The sequence below is a fragment of the Podarcis gaigeae genome (genome assembly GCF_964106915.1).
Source record: "Podarcis gaigeae genome assembly, chromosome: 6".
Lineage (NCBI taxonomy): Eukaryota > Metazoa > Chordata > Lepidosauria > Squamata > Lacertidae > Podarcis > Podarcis gaigeae.
In genome coordinates, this window is record NC_139682.1 from 29,154,894 (window position 1) to 29,162,164 (window position 7,271).

Genomic DNA, 7,271 nt, shown 5'->3' on the forward strand with positions numbered 1-7,271 from the left:
TTGTGTACTTAGTTCAACCCAACTCTGGCAATTTCTGGATTGCTAAACAAACAAGAAAACAAGCAGGCACAGCTAGATTGCTGAAAATGGAATGTGAGTAGCAGTTGTTTGGTTTATTTCCCCCCCAAAATACAGTGGTTTAGAACTTTCCATAAACATTAAGAGCAAAACATTGTCCAGAAGAAGCCAGTTGCATAGATTCTCTATCCCACCTAACCAGGGATCATATTGTTAACAGGATGATACTACATCAACTATGATTATAATAATGGATATTAGTAATAAAATCATGTAGCTTAACACAACCATTTAGAATTATATTCTTATAGGTTTGCGTGAGTCAGTCATCCATGTGTCTCTTTCTGGCCTCAAGGAGGTTTAGAATCTAGGAAAAGAAACCAGTGATCCAGTCAGACCAGCCTTTTTGTATGATAACGGCCTTAACTGGCCAGGTAAGTACTGCTATTTACATGTGTAAAGAGGGTGCCCTCTATTCATAGAGACAAATGGCAACCTGGCTGGATGCCATTTCATCCTAGCATGGAGAACAAAAAGCCAAGGGTGGCTGTGTGTACATGTCAATTTTGACTGCTGTTGGAAGCTGGAGACACAGAAGCTTCGGAATATAGAAAGCTCTCTTATACTGACACAGGCCTTTGGTCCATCTAGCTCAGCATTGTCTACACTGATGATGACAACAACAACAACAACAGCAACTTATTTATTTATTTATTTATTTATTTATACCCCGCCCATCTGGCTGGGTTTCCCAAAAGAATATTAAAAACACGATAAAACATCAAACATGAAAAACCTCCCTAAGCATCTGATGGGAGGGCTTTCCACAGGGCAGATGCCACTACCAAGAAGGCCCTCTGCCAGGTTCCCTGTAACCTCATTTCTCGCAGTGAGGGAGCCACCAGAAGCCCCTTGAAGCTGGACCTCAGTGTCTGGGCAGAATGATGGGAGTGGAGACGCTCCTTGAGGTAGTGGCTCTGGCAGTGGATTTCAAGGTTTTCAGAGTGGAGACATTCCCAGCCCTATCTGGAGATGACAGAGACTGAACCTCAGACTGTCTGCATGCAAGGCAGATGCTCTACCATTGAGCTATAGCCCTTCCACAAGGTTTGTCTTACGTTGTGAAGAACAAAAGGCTATGGTTTGGGGATCTCACTGGGAATCTAACAAAGAGGCAAGATATGCCAGATTGTTAATGCTTTGAGCTCCTCTGTCCCATGCTCAGGTTGTATACCTGTGTAAATAAAAACATATATCCAAAAGACACCACAGTCTCCACTCACCTTCACTCCAGGGAAACTGGACCCTGGGGGAGCACAGGAACCCCTGGAGTGTCTCTTGCCGTTGGGAGATTGGGATATGTACAACATGATCACTGAAAGCACACGAGGGCAATTGAGAGTGTGAGGAAATGAAGCCAGCTTAAAATGCATGCAAATGTTTTTGCAAGTGTTACAGAAATATCACTGAAAAGGGAGGGGGCATTTTTCAGCACTGCTTAAACTGCACATGAAAAGTAGTGAGTCACTTCACCAGAGCTCTGTGGAGAGAAAGTCTTTTCAGACGGAAGGAATTAACTTGCCTGACATGTGCAAGCCTCATTGGGCTTGGTGACAGCCCCATGCCAAGTTCTGCTTGTTCAAGTGAACTAACAGAATCAGTGCCAGTGTCACGGCAGTAACTATAGCACCAAATGCCAGCATTGGTTGGCTCTTTAGCTGACATTCCACCTTAGCTGGGAAGAGATTTTAAAACATCATGAAACTGGCCCAGGCTGTTTTTCAAAAGATGGCAGCTATCTCCATTCGATTCTGAATAATTATTTAATGATGGTATCAGGTGCTTTGCAAAAGGATGATTCTGACTATTTTGTAGTACAACGGTACTTTGGGTTAAGAACTTAATTCATTCTGGAGGTCTGTTCTTAACCTGAAACTATTCTTAACCTGAAGCACCACTTTAGCTAATGGGGCCTCCTGCTGCCACTGCTGCACAATTTCTGTTCTCATCCTGAAGCAAAGTTCTTAACCCGAGGTAATATTTCTGGGTTAGCGGAGCCTGAAGCGTATGTAACCTGAAGCGTATGTAACCCAAGGTACCACTGTACTTAGGTACTACAATTCCAGAACATCGCCCCTATCTATGGTAATATAAACAACCAATTGTCCACTGTCACCTTAAAAACAAACAGATTTATGGAGTTGTGAGCTTTCATAGGCAAGATTTTAGAACAATGGTAAAGGTTTGTGCCCTACAGAGCCTACAGAGGTTTGTGCCCACAAACTAGAGTCTTTCTGGTCACACAAGACAAGTATCAGACAGTATGGTGGAGCAGCCTCTAGTCAGTTGCATTATCACTGTGTTCCAAGAGGTATAGCAGGACAGGTGAGGCAGCAATGCAGTTGGTGTGGTGCAAACACGCTGGTGGAATCATTAGAGTTACCCCATAAGCAGTAATCCATTACTGCACAAGACATTGTGTAGGGTTTTTTTGTTTGTTTTGTTTTTGCTCTTATCTTCACCATCAGATGTGGGTCAGTGTCTCCAAAACTGGCAAATAGTACTGCTGTGCAAGAAATTAAAGGAAGCACAGGTTCCAGGAAAAGGGTTCTGAAGAAAGAAAACTCCATTTAATAAAATTATCCAGTGATCATTTCAGTGCACAGCATTTCTAAATAAAGGAACCCAGTGGGACATATGCTGAGTTGTTAAGCCTGGATAAGTTACCCCTGTTCCGAAATCTGTTTTTTTTTAAATTATTATTATTATTATTATTATTATTATTATTATTATTATTATTACCCCACCCATCTGGCTGGGTTTCCCCAGCCACTCTGGGCGGCTTCCAACAAAATATTAAAATACAGTAGTCCATCAAACATTAAAAGCTTCCCTAAACAGGACTGCCTTCAGATGTCTTTTAAAAGTCTGGTAGTTGTTGTTCTCTTTGACATCTAGTGGGAGGGTGTTCCACAGGTGCCACTACCGAGAAGGCACTCTGCCTGGTTCCCTGTAACTTGGCTTCTTGCAGTGAGGGAACCGCCAGAAGGCCCTCAGCAGTGGACCTCAGTGTCCAGGCAGACGGAACAAGGCCATTTAGGGCTTTAAATGTCAGCACCAACACTTTGAATTGTGCTCAGAAACTTACTGAGAGCCAATGTAGGTCTTTCAAGACTGGTGTTATGTGGTCTCGGCGGCCGCTCCCAGTCACCAGTCTAGCTGCTGCATTCTGGATTAGTTGTAGTTTCCGGGTCACCTTCAAAGGTAGCCCCACACAGAGTGCATTGCAGTAGTCCAAGCGGAAGATAACTAGAGCATGCACCACTCTGACAAGACAGTCCGTGGGCAGATAGGGTCTCAGTCCCTCCTTTCCCTGTCTCACCCCATGTCCAGTTTTTTGGGACTTATGATGGTGTAAATTTTGCCAGTTTACATTCTGCCAGCTGAGCCCAGACTAAGCCAACACAGGCTCAGCTTAGCTGGGACAGCCCAAGAGTCGCCAATTCACTCATCTTGGGGCACTTGAATCGCACTATTAGGTAAAGGGAAAGGGACCCCTGACCATTAGGTCCAGTCTTGACTGACATCACGCTTTATTAGCCGAGGGAGCCAGCATACAGCTTCCGGGTCATGTGGCCAGCATGACTAAGCTGCTTCTGGCAAACCAGAGCAGCGCACAGAAACGCCGTTTACCTTTCCGCCGGAGTGGTACCTATTTATCTACTTGCACTTTGATGTGTTTTTGAACTGCTAGGTTGGCGGGAGCAGGTACCGAGGAACGGGAGCTCACCCCGTCGCGGGGATTTGAACCGCCGACCTTAATGTAGTGTTTGGAGAGCAATAAATCTTTTTGTAAGTGCACAATTAAAATACATAAGAAGTGGCCTTGGGAAATTCCCCTGATGTGCTTTCTTCAAATTACCTAGTGCCAATGTTAGTCATGCCTCCTACTTCCTATCAGTAGCAACAGCTTAACTGATACCATTGGGAGAAGGTCTTTCTATTTGGAGTGAAGTAGAAACACCTTGAAGTTTGATTTTAGGTCTGCACTTCGATGGCACCACGAGAGTTAGAAGGGTATTCAGAAAGAATACCTCTAAATGACTTACATATTTGCAGAACAAATTCAAGCAGCAAAAAGATTTAGCAATACAGTAAGCGTCTACTTTTCTTCACCCCTTCTGGTGTAAAGTAAATTCCATATCACCTTTAGATTTGAACTGTGTCCTAAGCATCTCTACTCTGAACTAAATCCCATCAAATGTAATGGTATTTACCCCCTCTAAAGTCTTATGATATTTGTGGTGGCAAACTTTATGAAATGATGCCAGTGAAGGGTGACAGATACAAGCTCTACTTCACTACTCATATAGCAATGGATCTTAAAAGGCTACTGACCTAGATTTCAGTATTCTGTTGATGTTCCCTAGAACCGCTCCCTCTTTGCAACCACCCATGGAAACACTTTTATTCCTGTTATAATTACACGTGGTGCCGTTATTTTACTTACATATCTTGCTGGATGTAAAGGAACAATAACCAAAAGAGACTTCTCTGTATACAGTGTAGCTTGAAATAGCCTCATTGTGGGTGTGAGGCAAGAATATTTTTTTGACTTGGACAGTCTTCTAATGTTCCCAATATTTTCCTTTCTTCTTCCTCTGCCACACTTAAGTTATAAAAGAGTTAGATAAGTGTCAGTCTCAGCTCTCCAGAATCTCTTTCTCCTCCCCCCCTTCACCTTCAAATTCCCCTGTCATAATTTTTTTTAGAAGAGGTATGATGCTTGGCTTTCCTTAGTATAAGACCAGACAGACAATCAGGGATTTTTTCAACAGGAACTCACTGAAACTCAGTTCCAGCACCTCCCAGCTGGGCGCCATTACCATTATAGGGGAACAAGGGAGAAGTTCATGGCCAATGGTTCCTTCCCTCCTCCCCTGCTTTCTCTCACCCACTCGGAATAAGTGAGGAGGTTCTGCACAGTATCCTTCATTTCCTGGGGCCTGGCCAAAAGAATATGCCTGAGAATGAATCATCTAATAGACCTTGCCATGTGATAAATTAAAAACCCTTATTTCAAAAAATAATAATAATTGGGGGCCGGACAAACAGTGCTTCAGGTAGTATTATGCCTCCAGGGCCCCCAACCTGGCAGCAACCCTGAAAGAAGAGCTATGAACAGAGGCTAGATACATTGAAATAATAAGAACAAACAATTACTGCTTATCCTACATCCCTTGAAGCATGTTTTTTAGACATCACTTGATATTTCACTGGGCATAAAAATTGACCATTCTTACTGCTTCACTTCACAGCTTTTGAGGGATAATGTGCATATTTCTTGCAGAATTAATAATGGCTAATAGACTGGATAATAGCTCCATCAAGACTGTAGCCTTCCAAGAATGAGGCTGCATCACTTGACTCTATGAAAAGCTTTCATGAGCATTACTAAGACATATGGGGATTATATGATATTTACTATTTCCCATGGCCAGTCTGATGAGCTGCCAAATTTAATTGCACTCATCTTAAGTATATCATTGTTTTGAAAGGGAGTTGAGCAAAATATGCATCACAAAGAAATATTGACAGATTAAATAGATTCTGTAATGGGCACGGGAGGATTACTTATTTAAGAGTGTATTATGCAATTATCAAATTAACACAGGGAAGGTTTCTCAGAGCTTTTGAGCAAATGTTACACTATACAATGCAACACAAGGCAAATCAGGATGAAATTCAGTTACAAACTAATTCAGTTTCTAGAAACCCTCCAATTTTGCTGAATTTAGCAATAGTGTTTAATAACCACTCCAAATATGTTGCCCTGTTCTCAGGCAGTGAATTTTGAGTTGATTAAAAAGCAAAGTAACTTTTGGAGGACTTACTGAGAGAGGCAACAGGAACAGTTTTTTCTTAATATTGCTTTACCGCAGTTGCAAGCAATTAAGGCAGCAACATTTAGGGAAGGGCTATTGTTTAGAGGAGCCATTGTTATGCTTTTCTGAATGTTTGCAATGCAGTTCTCCTACACAAAAATGCACGTACTGAGAAGTGTGCATAAAAACATGTGCTGGTGAAAATAACATACAAGAATGCATTATATTGAGGGAAATATGCTTTGCAAAACTGTATATTATGAAAAATTCATAATAAAATGTTGGTGAATTTTCATGAGGATTAACCAAAAAAAAAAAAAAAGTATTTCAAACTGATGTGGAAAACTGGAGAACTGAACTGAAAAGAATAGAAAATGAAAGAAACTGAAAATGATAGATTCACCCATCTCCAGCTGCTGGGCAGCTGACCAGCAATTTCTACTTATTTCCCAGTTGTATTTCATTCTGACTGTTTGCGTTAGAACCTGAATGCTCCTCCATTCTTTCCCCTTCATCTGCTTGTCTTTTCCTCTATGTTTGCCAGGTCTGATTGCCCTTACTTATCCTTATTATGCCCAGACTTATACATTCAACCTTCCAATCCAGCTACATTATCCAACATCCCTCATATCATGTTCCAAACTCAATGCCAAATGAACTCAGTGGTGTCTTTTTCACCCAGATTGCATGCAAAGATGCCAGGTAGTCACCTTTTGTCATGAAACTCCCATGAGTCTTCTTTGAATGACTGGGACAACAGAAAAGTGAAGCAGAGTAGAATAAAGCAATGCCAATACGTTTGCTTAGCCTGTCTTTTCCATGCTTAAACTAGTTTATGGCTGAAGCTGAAGCCCTGAGGTGCTTCTGAAATGGAGAATATTCTGTTTACATTCAGTGTGTTCCCAGTGTGTTCCCACCACAGTGTGTTCCCACAATCCTAACTGTGCCTACTCAAAAGTAATCCCTCTTGAATTCAGGGGAGGGCTTACTCCTGGGTAAATTGGATTAGAATTGTAGCCTTCCTCCCCAAAAGCTGAGTATATAGAATACAGGGAAGGGCCAGATTCAAGACAGGCTATGAATTATTAGACAAACAAAATATCCACTTCAACATCCCGGGGAAAATTCAATAGCTCTTTATATTTGGAAAACAACCAACAGTACATTTTAACAGCACCATAAGCTACATATACACTTTTATATTTCTCTTCAAAAATGATTTGATAGATACAGTGTATAATATGCTGTTCTTTGCAAATAAAAAATATTTATTTTATATAAAAATTAGAAACTCTGCATGCACACTTTTGGGACGCAGGTGGCGCTGTGGGTTAAAGCCTCAGCACCTAGGACTTGCCGATCGAAAGG